Here is a 16,938-nt window from a genome sequence, read left to right on the forward strand (position 1 = left end):
CCCGGACACTGGGTCCACTTGTGGGAGCCTGAGGACCTAAGAATGCCACTGATGGGACGCAGGGTTTGGTCTGCAGGTTTTGCCTGATTCTCTGACAGGCCCATGAGTTTGATTGTCTGGGTTGCAAGCAACAAAACCCAGCTCTAGAATATATGTGCTTTTCTTCCCATGGAGTCATTTTAGAAATGTACTACTCTTGGGTGGCTTCATCCATCCATCTATCCACTCACTCATTCACTGGCTTTGGCCTCTGTTTTCTCATCTATAAAGTGGGGCCACACTAGCCCTTTCTCTGTTGCGTTGTCATGAGGGTCTAGTGGATTGCTGTTGAGTAACGCATTTAGATGATACCACTTCCACTACTGCGTGCCCAGCACCACGTGGCAGGTCCCGTGATGACAGGTCGGTGGGCTGACGCTCTGCAGGCCCCCTGGGGTCTCAGGAGGGTGTCCTCAGCACCTCACTGCCCTGCTGGCTTCAGCCCCCCACTTTAGGCAGATGGCCTCGCTGGCCATCCCCGTGGGCCTGGGGTCTCCCTGTGCTCCCTGCAGCCACAGGGCAGGAGCCTGCTTTCCTTAGAAAATCCCACCAACCAGCTCGTCCTGGAAACTCTTGCAGCCGGCTCAGACATCAGCTCAGTCACTGTGATGGTAGGCACTAGCCTCCCTGCCTGTGAAAATAAATATAAACCCATATGCACGTATGTTATGGAAAACACTTCAAGGGGTTCAAAGGTAAAAGTAAGAGTCTGTCTTTCACAGACTGAACATAGCAGTTTCTTGTGGCTCTTTCTGGAAATTTCCATGATATATAAGCCTGGATGTGTGTAGATCACTTTTTTTTAATACAGGAAATAATCATACCCTATGTAGAAGGCATGCATGTGGTCACTCAGTAATTGTCATGAATATTTTTTTTCCATCAGTGTAGATAGCTTTCTTTAAATACAGCATTTCATTGAAAGAGATGCCATCATTTATCAAATCACTCCCCCTACAGATGGATTTCTTTTTTGTCTTATAAATAACACCTCATTGAACATCTTTGAATGGACTTCCCAGGTGTGACGTGTATGGGTCAAAAGAGAATGCATCGGAACTGTTGACACACAGGCCACGCTGCTCTCCCGGGAGGTTGTACCAAGTCCTGCTCCCACCCACTTACCTTATATTTTGAGCCAAAGAGCCTCATGCTTCTCCACCCCGACACCTTCTAATTTTTGGCTACCTCCTTTGCGCATAAAACACCAATTAGCGGGCTTCCTATGGTCTGTAGTTCTCCTGGGAATGGGAAATGCCTCATGCGGGTTTGTGATGGTGTATTCTCTGTCAGCTTGGCTGAGCCATGGTGCCCAGATATCGGGTCAAACTTACTCTGGACGTTTCAGGATAGGTGGTTTTTTGGATGTGATTAACACTTAAATCAGTGGAATCTCCATAATGTGGGTGGGCCTCATCCAATCAGTTGAAGTCCTTAACAGAACAAAGACTGATTTCCCCTGGGCCGAAGGTATTCTGCCAGCAGTCTGCCTTTGAGCTCTGTGACACCCTCCAGGGTCTCCAGCTAGCTGGCCCACTGCATCAGATTTTGGACTTGCTAAGTTCCCCCAATCACATCCTTCAAAGCGCAGGAAGAAAAGACTGGCATTACTATTTTTATTTCCTCTCTCGCCCGGTATAGCTTCTATTTTTCACATTTCATAGAGCCTATTAGTATCTGATACTTGGATATGATTCATACGCAAATACACATGCATTGGAGGGGCACGCTCAAAATCTTTCTGCTGAAATGAGGGTGTGATCACAGAAGTTTGGAGCCCACCTTTCTATGACATCCCCTCCCAAATTTCCTGGCAGCACTCTTTAAATAGGGCTTTATTCCTATATGATAGAAATTCAAATTCATGTTTAATGAAACCAAATGCTCTCCCAAGTACAAGATCCCAAAAGATACGTACAGTATCCATAAAGAAATTCTAGTTGAAAAAAGAAAGAAAAAAAACAGAAAAGGGAAAAAAACTCACACTGGGCAAAAACACATGGAAGTTTCGGCAGGATTTCCATTCACAGTAATCCTTTTGATTCTCTGCTGGCTTCTGGACACCACAATTTCCGGCTTGCACTTTTATTGATTTTATGGATCTGTAAACCCGTTTCCCTGACCTGAGGAGTCCGAGGGGATGCTTCATGGTGGAAACTTGGTGTTTACAGGAATGTAAAAACCCGCAGGGCTGTGCTGATGGTCACCACCTGCCTGGCTCCACTGTACCACGTCCTTAGTCCAATGAGAACCAATGAATCAGGGCTGCCTGGGAGCCCAAGGGAAACATTTTCTCCTCTTCCACTGAGACACACTCAGCCTCTTCTTCCGAAAAGCCTGAATCGACAGCTGCTAGGAGAACAGAGCCTCTGCTGGACAGACACCCACGTCCCCATCACTGCTCACTGCCCAGGGAGACTCGCCAAGGGGCAAACGCTGATGGGGTCTGCCTGCCACCTGGCCCCTCTCACTTGGTGATGGCACCTGAGTTTTCCCAGGGGACTGCCCTCCCCCACCAGCGGGCCGCTCTCCCCGCCCTAATGTATCTCGGGCTCAGCCAACCGGAAGGAGAGTTGGGATTACGGGGAAAGAGGCTCTCCCTGGGGATTATTTAACTGCTAAAACAGGCACTGTCTGCAGTTGCTGGGAACCCTTTCTGAGATCCTGCCCAAGAATGGAGAGAAAATGGAGCCTAGAGATGGGAAGGGTGGGGAGGGAGAGAGACTTAGAGAGACAGAGACAGAGAGACGCACACACAGAGAAAATGATATGGCTTCAACCCAAATAGACATCTCTCCAGTGAAGACATACAGATGGCCAACAGGCACATGAAAAATGCTCAATATCACTAATTATCGGAGAAATGCAACTCAAAACTACCATGAGGTATCACCTCACACCAGCCAGAATGGCCATCATTCAAAAGTCTACAAATAATAAATACTGGAGAAGGTGTGGAGAAAAAGGGAACCCTCCTACACTGCTGGTGGGAATGCAAGATGGTGCAGCCACTTTGGGAGGCATTTGTGGTTTTCTACAAAACTCACCATGCTCGTATCATGCAATGTACTAGTGGTGCCCCTTGGTGTTTACTCAGAGGAGTTGTAAGCTTACGTCCACACAAAAACCTGCACATGGGTGTTTAGAGCAGCGTTATTCGTAACTGCCAACTTGTAATTGGCAATCTGTAAGCAACCAAGACGTCCTTCAGTAGGTGAATGGACACATCTGGACAGCGAGATATTGTTCAGGGTTAAAAAGAAGTGATCTGTCAAGCCGTGAAAAGACGTGGAGGAAACTTAAATGCATGTGACCAAGTGACAGAAGTCAGTCTGGAAAGGCTTCCCACTGTGTGGCTCCAGCCATGTGACGTTCTGGAAAAGGCAAAACTGTGGAGACGTAAGGATCAGTTTGTGGGGGGCTGGGGGGGAGGGGTGAACAGGTGGGGCAGAGACTTTTTAGGGCAGTGAACCAACTCTGTGCAACACGATAATGATGGATACGTGTCGTTACGCACTTGTCCAAATCCACAGAATGTGCGACACCGAGAGTGAGTCCTAATGCGGACGCGGGACCTCGGCTGATGCTGAGGTATCAGTGCAGGTTCATTGACTGTAACAAAGGCACCACTCTGGTGGGGGATGCTGATGGCGGGGAGGTTTGGGGGGTGTCAGAGGATACACAGGAAATTTGTACTTTTTGCTCAATTTTGCCCTGAACTGAAATTTTCTCTAAAAAACCAAAAGTTTAATAATAATAAAAAGGAGTGCAGTACTGAAACACTACAACATGAATGAACCTCGAAAACATTGTGCTGAGTGGAAGAAGCCAGGCACAAAAGGTCACCTGTTGTGTGTGACGCCGTTTCTACGAAACGTCCAGAACAGGCACATCAGTAGACAGACAGGAGACAAGGTTGCCAGGAGCTGACGGGAGGGGGAGGAAGGAAGGGGAGTGACAGCTAAAAGGGTGATGACAAAGTTCCGGAACCAGTTAGTGACGGTTGCACAACATTGTGGATGCACTTAATGCCACTGAATTGTACACTTTAAAATGGTTAATGGTTAATTTCACTTAAGTGAATTTTTACTGACATCACTTCCTGGTCCTTAAATTTCTTGCCCAGAACGCGTGGCAGTGGCTTGTCCCAGGTCTGGGTGGATTCCTCGCCGGGTGGGGGTGGGACTGCAAGGGGGTGCTGGGTCCTGCTCCTTCCCACCCCCCAAAATCCTCTAAGCCCTGTTCCCAGGACTCCAGTTCACCCCTAAACTCAGTCTCTTGCCAGCAGGAGCTGGGAACCCAGAAGTGCCTCTGTGAAGCAGAAAAAGGTGTGTGGGGTCAAGGAGGAACTACACAAGGGGCCCCCGTGAGAAGTTATAAAGAGCCGCTGGTCAGGGCAGGCTCCACAGCCGCAGTGCTGCCAGCGTCCCACATCTCTGGCAACGGTAAATCCACCCACCCATCCAGTCCCACATCCACAGCTCCCCCCCTTACTCCATCCCAGGACTGAATTTGTGCTACGTGTGAGCGGGCGCTGAACTCTAGACCCAGGTGTTTGGAATTTCAAACCCCACTTTTGACTCCAGCTACATAACTTTGCTGAGCAATTCTTCCAATCTCTTGAGACTACTCCGCACACCTGAACAGGTAAGACCTCACTCCAGTATCAGGATCTTCCCAGGGCACACCTTCTGTGGTTTCGGGGACTTTCTTTAAGGCACTTTTCCTGCAAAGGAACCCAGTGACCAGTCTCAGCAGAGCCCCAGGGCTAAATCGGAAGAGCCTCTAACTCAGCAAGGTTGCCCAAGGCTGGGTAGCTGGTTACTGCCCCGAATCGAGTTTTATTATTGGCAAAAGAAAAGTGGGCAGGAAACTCACGGTAAAGCGTTTTCTTTTCCGAATGAAAACAGCTCCATGGTTTTGTGTTTGGAGGACCACAGGAATTCTTGCTCGTTGTAAACAACTCAGAAGTCAGAGGCGAGCACAGAGAAGAAAAACGATGAGCAGCGGTAAGCCCAACACACAAAAAAAGCACAAGGAAAAGCAGGACCAGCAAGCAGGAATAACGTTTCTGGGAATGGCCTACAGCTCGGGAATTTCTTCCTATGAGTACCCACAAATGCGCTTTTATGCCATATAAATACAGCGTATCAGATGCATACTACGGTTATATTCACAATAGCCTATATTTGCATATGTACTATCATACGTGACATATAACATTACATCAGTTACATACAAAATATATATCACGTACAATTAATATATTTTTCCACGCGCGCGCACTCGAGCCTGTGACGACCCTGGAGACCCCTGCGCAGCCCGTTACTCGTGGGAACCCCGCCGCAGCCGGAGCCGTCGGGCGCAGCGGACCCGGGAATCTGAACTACAAGTCCCAGCAACCCAAGCGCGGGCGCGGGCCGGGCGACCCGAGTGCGGAGGGACTACAAGTCCCGGCAGGCTTGGCGCAGGGACCACGAGTCCCAGAATGCACCGCTCGTGGTTCGCGCAGGGCCCTCCGGGATATGTAGTCGGCGGGGGAGCTAATTCCTATTCATTCAGCCGCAGAGAAAATGCAAGTTCCTCTAATGGTCCACCGACGCGACTTCTCAGGGGCTAGCGAGAGGCCCTAGCGCACGACGGGGAACTAAGAGGCCCAGGGGCCCAAACTGGCGCGGAAGCACGACTCGTGCGCATGCCCGGCGCTCGTCAGCGCCGGCGAAAGCGCGGGCGGGAGGCCTCAAGCAGCAGGCCCCGCCCCCGCGCCCGGGGAGCCTGCGCAGACGGTGCAGGGCGGAGGGCCGCGGGGAGGGACTCGCGGCGCCTGCGCAGAGCGGCGGCTTCTCTCGCGAGGACGGACGCCATTATCGCATCTCCCCGACAAACACCACGAGAATTCCGCAGCCCACACGGTAATTGCAGCTCCCGCAGCCGGTCGCGTCTCCACCTCCCCCTTCCCGCGGGGCGAGAGCGAGAGCGAGAGCGAGATCTCCCTCCTCCCTCCTCCCTCCTCCGGCCGCCGCGCCCGTGCCGCCGCCCCCGCCCCCGGACGCGGGGGACACCGGCCGCCAACGGCCCGCCGCCGGGGCGCCCCGGCCCTCAGCCCTGTCAGCCGCCGGCCTGCCGCGCCCCCCGGTCCTGCCGCCCCTCCCCCGGCCCGTCGGGCCCGCCGGCGCGCGGCGCTGTCCCGGCTCCGGCTCCGGCTCCGGCTCCGGCGCCTGGCGCGGTGCGGGCCTCCCTTCCGGGACGCGGCCCCGCACGAGCGACGAGCGGCGTCCGGCCGGGCGGCGGCCGCGGGGAGGCGGGGGCTGGGCAACCTCCGAGCCCGGGCTCCGGCCGCCGTGAGGGGCTGGGGTCGCGCGGCCTGGCCTCCGCCGTGCGGGCCCCGCCGCGCCAGCGGCGCCGAGCCGGCGGAGCCCCGGGAGGCCCCCGAGGCTGCTGGCGCTCGGACGCCGGCGCCCGGCGCAGGAGCCGGGAGAGGAGCCGGGCCTGCGCTGGGTGGATGCGGCCGGAAGTGCGGAGGCAGAGTGGGCGCGGGTCAGGCCGCGGTCCTGGGTGACGCGGGAGCGGACGGGCCGGTTCTCGTTCGGCTTCTGGCACGGCCCGGGCTCCGTCTCCCCGAGGGGAGAGAGAACGTGGAAGCCGCCTGTGGGAGTAACTGCGTATTCGGCTCCGTTTCCCCTTTGTCTTGCAATTAAACCAAGTCCCTGTTCCGGGATTCTGTCACCGCGGCTGTAAGTTTTAGAAAACGGCTGCCATTTATGGGTCATGTGCTGGCGGGGGTGGCTGGCACGGCGATCCGGCCAGGTAGAGGCCGTCCCGGCTTACAGACCAGGTGACAGACCCGCAGAGCCAGATCTGAACTCTGTCTAAAGGCCATTCTTTAAAAAAAGTTGCACGTGTGTTTAATGTTTTAATAAAGGAATGTCCACAATAAAATGTCACTGAAAAACTTCCCGTGAAAAGCAGCAGTCTCCCTCCCGTCTTTCACTTGCTCTCCTCAAAGACCTTGGTGTTCGTCGTGTTTTTAAAAGGAAGTTCTCCGTAGCGCTCAACAATACGCTGGTGCTTTATTTTGTACATTCGTGACTTGCTGTTACCGTAGGATGACGTAGCTTTCCACATCATAGCCCACCTCTTCTATCCCTCGATTAGTCTAGTTGGCTCAGATTGTTTATATTGTAACTAACTAATCAGACATTACTTCACAGCCAGCTACTGCATTTCTCCTCTTAACACAGCTTTTTTCCCCGCTATTGTTTGTAATGGGCTTTCTTTTTTTGTTCTTTCTGTTTCCATTGGCTCTGGGTTTTAAATTCTCAAAGGTGTTGTGGAATCTCTCCAGCTTTCCCCCTCCCCAGCCCTCTGCCCTCTTTTTCTAACTTGATTGACTGCTCAGACCAGCACAAGTATCATCCTGATATTTTCTTGTATTGTACATCTGACCTTGTTCAGGACTCACGTTTTAATTTTTAACCTTGACTTTCCTCATTTCAGTGAGAACCTTTTGCCAAGTAGACTTACTCCTTTTGGGTAACTCTTGAGGATCCTCTTTGGTGTTAAGATGTTTTCAGGGTGCCAGAAAAATGTGGAGCCCCATTCTGAACACTCTGACTCCGGGGACTTGTCCTTCAGTTCTGGAATGTGGAATTCTCCTGTATCATTTGAGAGCTGGATCTGCTCTGCTTTCAGGTTTCTCTTTGGGAGTTCCTGTTAGATTGATAGTGGATGTCTTGGACTAACCCCTGAATCGCTTGTCTTCATCCTTTTCTTGTGTCGTTTTATTCTTATTTCTGGGAGAGGGCTTTAGTTTAGCTCCCAATTCTATTTTAAATTTTTTATTTCCGCAATCAAAATTTTAATTTCCAAGAGCTTATTCGTTCTGTTCCTCTTTCATAGTAGCTTATTTTTTATGAATGCATTATCTCCTCGACTCTGAGGATACTGACAAGGGTTCAGTTCTCTTTTGTTCTCTCATTTCATTTTCTCTAGTGTCTTTTTTTTTTTTTTTTTTTAAAAGATTGGCGTCTTGCTTTGTATGGCAAGTCCTCTTCAAATACCAGCGGTTACTGTTGTGTAAGGTAAGAGGGAGCAGGCAGAGACTCTGAGTCTGTGGGGCTGATTTTGAAAATGTACAGGTTTCCCTTTGAGTGTTATTTTATTGTGCCAAACGCTAGATGGCGGAGAGATTTTATGTGGTCCTTTCAGCTTAAGGAAGACCCCTTTGATGGGAGGCTGCTCAGCTTGGTCTAGGGAGGGTCCCTGTGCAGCTCTTCTGTGCCAGGACCAGGCTTGCTTGTGCAGGCATGGCCCTGGCCCTCTTCTGAGCAGCCTGGGTTTGGGGCCCCAGCCCTCTGCGGGCTTGGAGCCCTCCTTTGGTTGTGCCCACTCCCGGGTGCTCCCTTTTGCTGCTTGCTTTGCCCTCATTAAACCCTCTTGGTCTGCCAGACATGGCACAGTCTCTTGTCTGCTGTTGCATAATCTTTCTTGTGGGTTTAATATTCGATATTCAAAGTCATTTTACTGGGATGAGCAGGGACCACCTGTGTGGCCAACTGCTCACTGTGAGCAGGTATTCTAGAACTTGTTCTCATGCCTCTGCTCTCCTGCCTCCCAGTGGCCTCGGTGGATGCCCGCCGTCAGTGGGACAGGTGGCCAGATCAGTGTCCCCATGGCCGCCTCCGCCTTGCAGTGTGGGCGGATGGTGTGTGTTCCTGCCGCAGGTTCTGCTGGCTCCGCAGCCTTGGAGGGGTGCCAGGCTCAGCCGGGGAAGGCCAGGCACAGGCAGTGTTACAGCAGAGATCGTGGCTCAGGCTCTTCAGTGGGCTCCTCGCTGTGCCAGAGGGCCGGAGTTGAAGGACTGCCCTAGGTGAGCAGTGATCACTGTGCTCAGAGTGTAGTCTTGATGCTCTTTGGTCATTTGTCCTTTGAAAGTTAGGAGCAGTGAGATGCATGAGCTGTGTTTGCTGGGGCCTTGCTAGCGAAGCGGTCCATGGGCCCACCGTCTCTGGGCTCCTGAGAGAAATGCAGACTTGGGCCCCACCCTGAGTGTGGAATCAGAATCTGCAGCTTTGCAAACTTTTCAAACTTTTATTTCAAAAGAAGTAGCTTTAGACTTAAGGAAACGTTGTAAAAATAGTTCAGAGAGCTTCCCTGTTCCCTTCACCCACTTCCCTTAATGCTGGCGTCGCACGTGGTCAGATACCTGCAAACAGACCAGAAGCCTGACGTTGCCACAGTTCTGTTGACTAACCTCAGACCTGTGGACCTTCATCAGTTTCCACTCATGTCCTTTCACTGTTTCAACAGGATCTAATTCAGGATCTCACTCTGCATTTAGTTGTCTCCTTAAGTCTCCTCCAGTCTGTGATATTTACACAGCCCCGAAGTGTCTCTCCCAAAGTTTGTGAATTACAAAGGAAAAGTAGTAACTTCACAGTGGAAAAGCCCGGCAGATACCATCTTAACATCACTGGTACTAAGACACGATGCTATCACGTACCCTGAAGGGCACATCCAACGTCAATTGATGAGGAAACCCAAATTGAGGTACATTTGCCAAAATCTTGACTGGTGCGCCTTGGAGGTGTCTCAGGCGTTGAAAGTCAGTGAAAGAGAGTTTGCATTTTGAAAGACTGCCAGGTGTAGCGTATGCACTTTGCTGAAGAAATACTTCCTCTGCGTGATGGTCTCCAAGGAGATAAGAGAGAAGGAACCACCAGCCCTGTTTCCTGGGCTGGGAAACGGTGCTACAGGTCTGGGTCTAGGTGAGTTTGTAAAAGGCTCATTGATAACACCTGTTGCAGGTCACCAGCCTTAGGTTTTCCTTATAACCTTCATCTGCCCTATACAATCTGAAAACTTGAGCTGTAAAATGGAATTTGTTACATGATGAGGCCAGACTATCACTTTAGCTATTTCAATCTGGTGAAAGTAAGTGTTCTCTCATTTTGAAGAAAAGGCTTCTGGGGGAGAGCATGTGTGGAGGTTCTCAGTGAGACTGTCTCAGAAGAAGCTGTAAAAAGCCCTCCCTTGACCAGAGGTAAAGAAAGACCATTCTCTGACTCCACGTGTACCACTGTCATAAACACAAAGTCACATAATCATCTGTTCACTGGACATACTCTAGGTCATTCTGAAATGGTCATTTTTGGCAGGGTCGGGGGGAGGAGGCGTTTTAGGGAATTTGGGAGGGAGTGTAGAGGAGGGGCCAGTACCTGGAGCCCACTTGACTCGCACAGAAGAGTAGAACCCTAGCATTGTTGTCAGGGTAGCTTTAGACACACTTAGCCCTTGGGGTTTGTGTAGGTTGTGAAACCGGTTAAAAATGAGAGCTTTAGCAAATTATCTCCCCTTATGCCCTCTGTCTCGCCTCTGGCTCTGTCTGTCTACCGCATGGGCTGTGCCCGGCCCGCCTCCTGGGAGGAGAGGGTGGCTGTCCTCGGTGCTAGAGGCAGGACCCTTCTCACCCCCGGTGCAGCGCTGTCGTCGTGGTCCCGAGTGAGCTGGAGAGGAAGCTGAGCTTGGCTGACCGCCAGCAGCCTCCTGTTGCTTGAAACCTCTGGATGTTTCTGAATTGAAATGTGATGGAGACAAGAACTGCTCAAGCCACTAGCGGACAGTATACTCAAAGTATTGTGAAATCATAGGAAATTGATTCCTATTTTGAATGAACTTCTCTGCACCTTTCGCATCCATCTATAGTCAAGAACTGTCCAGTTTGATTGCTTTGGACCATATGCCTCCATGGTGGGTAGCCAGTAAGATTTGCTTTGTCTCTAGAAGGCCCCTCATGCCAGGGAGTGGGGTGGGGTGGTGATGGTGGTGGCCACTGCTGCCCCAGACAAGTCGCCTGTGAGGTCGGATGGCTTATGGCGCACAAGCATAGAAGAATAAAATCCACCTGAAGAGGCCAGAGTAGGTGGGGGGTGGGAACAGGTTTTAATGCCATTGGTGCAAGGGTAGATAAGCGGAATGGCTGTCTGTTGGAACTGACTTCGTTTCCTTGTCCGTAGTCATTCTGTGTTGGCGTTTAAGAGTAGCTGAGAGTAGGTAGGGCACTGAAGTGAAAGTCAGTTGGCAGGAAGGGCCTGGGTGGGTATGGATGCCTGGCCAGTGGCCGGGGCTGGCGGAGTGTTGCCAGGGAACCTGGTGGGAGTGGGGCTTGGTGACTTCGGGCAGGGCCTGTACTGACAGACATCTCATAATAAAGATTTACATCCTGTGCTTCAAAGAGTGCTGCTTCTGGTCTCTAGTGACTTTTCCTTTTTCTTCAAGGTGGAAAATCATCAAATAACCTTTGTAAACAAGCAGTGGGTGTGGATAAAGCTGGCAGTGAAAACTCGGTACATGTGCTGCTGGCATTTCCTCGTTGGTGTTGAAGTACGCGTCCCTTGAACGTGGCAAGCATCCCGGGCACCTTAGTCTTAGGAGGCAGAGCAGGGAGGGCTCAGACCGCAGTTCCAGCTGTCACCGCCAAGTGCAGCCCTGCAGTCCTGCTGGCAGGTGGATGGCAGGGCAGGATCTGTCTGCTGCCACGCTGTCCTCCTGTGAACTCTCGTGGGTGGAGCCAGGGCTCAGTCTTGGGAGGAAGTGCTGCGTTAAGCTGCCTTTTATGCTGGGAACTTCCCTGGAGGTGCCGAGTAATTCATGCCCTCCACGTTTTCAGACTGAATCTGACAAAGGAGACTGAGGATCCTGTCTGCCGGCCAAGAGTTGGCTGCAGCTGTCAGTGGGCAAACACAGTTTGCAAGTAATTGGCCCTCTGGTTCTGAACTCAAACACTTTATGGACTTTTAAGATTTGTGGGATTCAACTAATTTCACATTTTTTGTGAAGTAAGGGGTTTAATATTTATTATGTCATTTTTAAGTTTGTATAATTTACATTTGCACAGTTCAGATTTGTGTAACATGCAGTCATTCTATGTTGGGGAGAAAGGAAGCTGAAGGTGCAGTGAGATGAAAGCAAGTGAATATTGGTTGGGGTCCCCTCCCTGCGTGGGTGTTAATAAAAAAAATTCAGTTCCACTTGCTTCATGAGTTCTTCTTGGATCATTCAAGAGCTGGGTAAGCCTGCCTCACCTTTCTGGGATTTCTGCGGATTCACCGTGATCTGAATCAGAAATCGCTCCTTCCAGCGGAGGACAGAGTGGAGCAGAGCGCACACTTCTCAGGAGGCCAAGGTTACTGCTCTTCAATGAACGTACCTGATTTCTTTATCCCACAGTCCCAGGCAGTTTCAAGAGTCTAGAGATGCCACTGATGTTAAACGCTTGGCTCTAGGGCAGGAGTCAACAGACTTTCTGTAAAGGCCTAGAGGAGCAAACGTTTCTGGCTTTGGGGTCTGTCCCGGCTGGTCAGCTCTGCCCTTGGAGGGTGGACGCCAGAATGGGCGTGGCTGTCTTCCAGTAACACTTATCCCTGATGGCTGGATTTGTCCCCCACGCCGGAGGCTATGACTCCAGACTACGAGTATAACACAGTTGGGGCAGGAAGTGGAGGCAGGGAGGTCAGTAACTGCGCTGGAGTCACAGAGGGCTTCAGCCGCCCCGGCTGTGCTCCTCACTGCTGACTTCCAGCATCTTGGGCGATCTGCACGGTTTATTTTGGGAAAATCTACATGGAAAGGAAATGTCAGAGGCAGCTCTGCAGAAGTTCAATTGGCATCAGCAAACCACCTTCAGATGAGGGTGCGTCTGGCCATCCTCACTGCTGTTCTTTGAAAGAAAAGCCTCAGCGTCTCCTCATAGGAATTGGGTTTGGGTATTTTTCGGGTGTAGAAGTTGCAAGAATAGTATAAAGAATTAGGGTGGAGTCTTCTCCCAGGATCTCAGACGCTAATATTTTATTTGCTTTATTTTTTATTTTCTCTGCAACTCTCTGTGTGTGTATATATATTTTTTCTATTTTTTTCCTGAACAATTTAAGATATGATGTCCCTTTATCCTTACTCAGGTGGCTGTTGCCTACAAATAAATATATTCTCTTATATAACCACAGTACAGTTTTCAAAATTAGGAATTTATCATTGATGCAGCTCTGTTATGTAAGCAACAGATGTAATTCACACTATGCTAATTATCCCAGTAACGTTCTTTTTTAGCAAAAGGAAAATAGACTCATTTATGAGTTTTGGATATATTTTTCCCCAAGAATATTTGCCCTTACCCACATTATCATAAATTAGGCACCATATGCCTTACGAACTACAAGTTTAGTAACATCAAAAGTCTGCAAATTTATTGTTGACAAAAATCACTCTGAATAACCTTGTCCTTCTGCTGTTCTGTTTGGGAGAGGAATGGGAAGGACTGTTTTGGTAAGGTTAAGAGGCAGGGCTCCTGGTGGTTTTTAACGTCTCCCCAGATCATCGATTGCACGTGTAAATGCAGTGAGAGTGTAACGTGCTAGAATTGTGGGTCAGCAATGATTATGACCTTGCGTGGTGTCATCTGCTAGATGTCGGAAAAGTTACATCATCTGAGGTCACTCTCCAGTGTACATCATCCTATTGGGCGGGGTAAGGGTTGTTTTCTAGGGGCTTTTGCTGTTCAGTGCTGGACCCGTTTTTTTATCAAAGTTCAATTGACCCTTGGACAGCGTGGGGGTCAGGGGTGCCGGCCCTCCGCGTCGAGAATCTGAGTCTCACTTGTAGTTGGCTCTCTGTGTCTGGCGTCCTCGGACCCAGCCACCCGCAGGTTATACAGTACTGTGGTGGTTACTATTGGAGGAATTCTGCATGGAAGTGGACCCGTGCAGTTCAAACCTGTGTTGTTCCAAAATCTACTTTAGTCTAAATATTTGCAGTTACTGCATTTAAATTGGTCTAACCGGAAAGTTGGTATTGGACTAAGGTGAAAAAAAAACCCCATTTCTGAAAGGCATGTAAGTTAATCTGTAAGTCATGTTTCTTTAGTCAAAATAAATTTTCTTTGGTGTAGCATGTAGATTTTCTTGAATTTTAAAAATAAGTTTCATTTGGAAATGGAACAAATCCCCTCCAGACCAGGCTTCTCGGGACTCGGTTGTGTGGCCAGGGGTGAGGAGGGAGGTGGGCCTGAGGCCCCAGCTGCCGTGTCCTGGCTGGTTGGCTTTGGGGCAGACTGTTCAGGGTTTCCTCCGAGAAAAGGGCAGCCACAGCCCTGCCTCCCGGCTTGGTGTGTGGGGTTAACTGAGCCTCTGTGACGCCCTTGGCACAGCGTCCTTAGTGCATGGGCCTCCTGCACGGCTTGGCCCGTTTGCAGCCCAGACTCAGAGTCCTCGTCACATTTCAGACAGGCTTCCGGGGTGCTTGAGTAGTAGGAGGAAGGCATTCTGGTTTGATTAAGGCATTTGACAATTCTTGCGGCCTTTAAAATGCTGAAGTGCTGTTTATAGATGCTGCACATGGGCATTCGTTTGCCTGCACCTTTCATCAGTCTTAAGTTTGACCCAGTGGCTCTGGGGTTTCAAGTGCAGTTTCTAACCTCTTGGGTGTTGCTTTCCACAACTAAGTTTTGATTACATGCTGAGAGAATTATGATCTTGAGAAAACTGGTGCCAAAACGCTGTGTCTAGTTCCAAGACGGTGAGCTTGGCTCCTCCGTCCCCGGGATGATGGTATGGGCTGTGTCTGCCACCATGGAGTCATGCAAAGGCCACACGTGTGTGGGTCAGTCAGCATCTGCAGCTCGACCTTGGCGGGCTCCTTGAGCTTTTGTCTCTTCTGTTCTAGATCACATTCCTTGCTTCTCCCCGGTTATTGGCCCTGCCTCGGGGGGCTGTGCTAGCCTGACGTCAGTTGTGAGGGTCAGAAAGCTCTGCTGTGGTCCCTGCACCTGCCGCCTGTCCTCGTTACTTGTTTAATGACTGCTCTGGTTGGGAGTTCATCTTCTAAGTTGCCCAGCATGCATTACAGTTTCCCTGAACATTTTGACACATGCTAGTTGTGTTTGCCTTCTGTGAAATTTTGAGGTGGAAGAAGATTAGGACACTGGCATCCTTACCCCTGGACAGCTGACCACCCTCCTCCCCGAGCTTTGCAGGATGCGGGGAAAGATGGGAGGGGCAGATGAATGATGGAAGGGTTTCAGTTTCGGGGGTGGGGAGCTGAAGGGTGGAGGTGTGCACGCCTGCTCCCCAGGCAGAAGGGAACACGTGGTGCTGGCGACAGTGGGGCTAGTTAGACCTGACACAGTGAGTTACTGTGGGAGGGGCCCTGCTCCCTGCCCCACCCCAGCTCTTCCCTGCTCCCCCCCCCCACCCCCGTCTCAGTTCCCTTAATAAGTGTCCGTGATGCCGTTTCAGATCAGGGAGGTGCTCAGGGCTGGGCCCATCTCTGTGAAATGGGGACACACCTACATCCAGGCTTGTGGGGACTGAGTGTGATGATGCTTGATACCGTGTTTAGGATGCAGTGAACTGCGGCTCCTGTAATCACCATTCTTACCATCAGCTTCACCCACCAGCTCCTGTGTGTTTTCCTGCTGGTTGATGTATGTGGTGCTGACTTAACCATAGACATTTGCACGTAGTCAGAATCTTGTCTGTGATAAACTTGCATCACAGAATCTTTGAATTTTCAAACTGGCCAGGAGCTTAGAGGTGTTTTAAATAGTACAACTTGCTAATTAAAACTTGGCCACTGTTGTAAAGTGTACACTTGTTCTAAATGCAAAAGCCTGTGGTAACTGTGTGTCCCCATGAGGGCTCCTCCGGGCCGAGCTCCGCGGGGCCAACGCGCCGTCACCGCTGATCCCAGTAGGTTGAAGGCAGCCTCTTGTTCTCACAGGGGAGTGACTTTTCTCCTGCACTTTTTCTTGTAAATTGTGGTAGATTCTGTTACTCTGTGGTGTTGTAATTTTGGCAGATTATTTGTCGTTCCGTGATATTTTATTGAGAATTTTAAATTCTAGTAGATAGTTTTAGACAATTTGTAGTGTTGAGTTTGAATTCTCATAATCCTAGGGCCAGCATTTCTTACATGAACATATGTCAGTGGGAAAATGACTTTAAAAATTTTAAATTTTACCTTTAATTCAGTATCTGAGTATGTTGTATCATGCCTCTTTGAAACACAGCTTTTTTCTGTAGAGGTGAAAAAAATTTACCTCTGTCATCTAATTCGTCTCCACGTCTCTGAATGTTTTCCATTTTACCTGTAAAAAATAGAGGAACAAGAGAAGTGAGAGTGTAGACGAGAGCATCCCCTGAGTCTCCAAATGTTTAATTTTTATTTGACTTTTTTTTTTGAAGTGAAAAAATGATTTGAACCAACATCTCCACTCTCCCTGTGGCTGGGTGACTCGAAGCCCTGGTTCAGGAGTGTCTGTGCTTGCGGAGCGTGTGAACCTCAAAGTCGCTCCTCTGTTGGCTTGGCCAGGATTGTGGGCGGCTCTCGTGTGCCCAGCAGGGCGCTTGCTGTGGTGATGATTCCATGCACAGGTCGAGGGTTTTTACACTAGAGTGCAGCCCCAGAGCAGCCCCAGCCAGTGTGCAGACAGCTGGCTGTGGCTGTGTTCCAATAAAACTTTATTTGTGAACACTGAAATTTGAGTTTCGTTTAATTTCAAGTCAGGACAAATTGTTCCTCTTTTGATCTGGTTCCCAGGCTGTGCAGGTAGGGGGCCGGATTTGGCCCATGACTCTTGGCCTAGAAGACCTTTGTGGAGTGAGTGAATACAGTGAGGTAACACATGGGCAGCAGGGTGGAGCTGAACCGGGTAGTCAAAATGTGATGCCGTGGGTGATCCTTCTGGAAGGATCAGTCTGGAACTTACCCGCAGCGTGGATGAAAGGAGATTGGCCTCCCGCCTCCCCATGTGTGGGGGACAGATGGGTGAACTCCACCCTAGAGTGTGTCACAGAGAGATGACGCCTGCTGTCAGGGGCTGGGGGCAGGGCTGTGGATGACACACAG

The 16,938-nt window shown here is 50.3% G+C and overlaps 1 protein-coding gene across 6 annotated transcripts in view; it reads left to right on the plus strand.

The window, feature by feature from the left end:
* The first annotated feature begins 5,805 nt into the window (after nt 1–5,805).
* Nucleotides 5,806–16,938, plus strand: part of BANP (BTG3 associated nuclear protein) — a 75,181-nt gene continuing 64,048 nt past the window's right edge. For 5 of the 6 annotated variants that reach the window (XM_032464526.1, XM_032464528.1, XM_032464529.1 and 2 more), the window contains exon 1: nt 5,806–5,951. The gene's annotated coding sequence lies outside the window, so the exon portion shown is untranslated. Of the gene's footprint in view, nt 5,952–6,397; nt 6,774–16,938 lie in introns of those variants that run through there. The other variant, XM_032464527.1, reaches the window with a different exon arrangement.

The sequence above is a fragment of the Camelus ferus genome, chromosome 21, assembly GCF_009834535.1.
Source record: "Camelus ferus isolate YT-003-E chromosome 21, BCGSAC_Cfer_1.0, whole genome shotgun sequence".
Lineage (NCBI taxonomy): Eukaryota > Metazoa > Chordata > Mammalia > Artiodactyla > Camelidae > Camelus > Camelus ferus.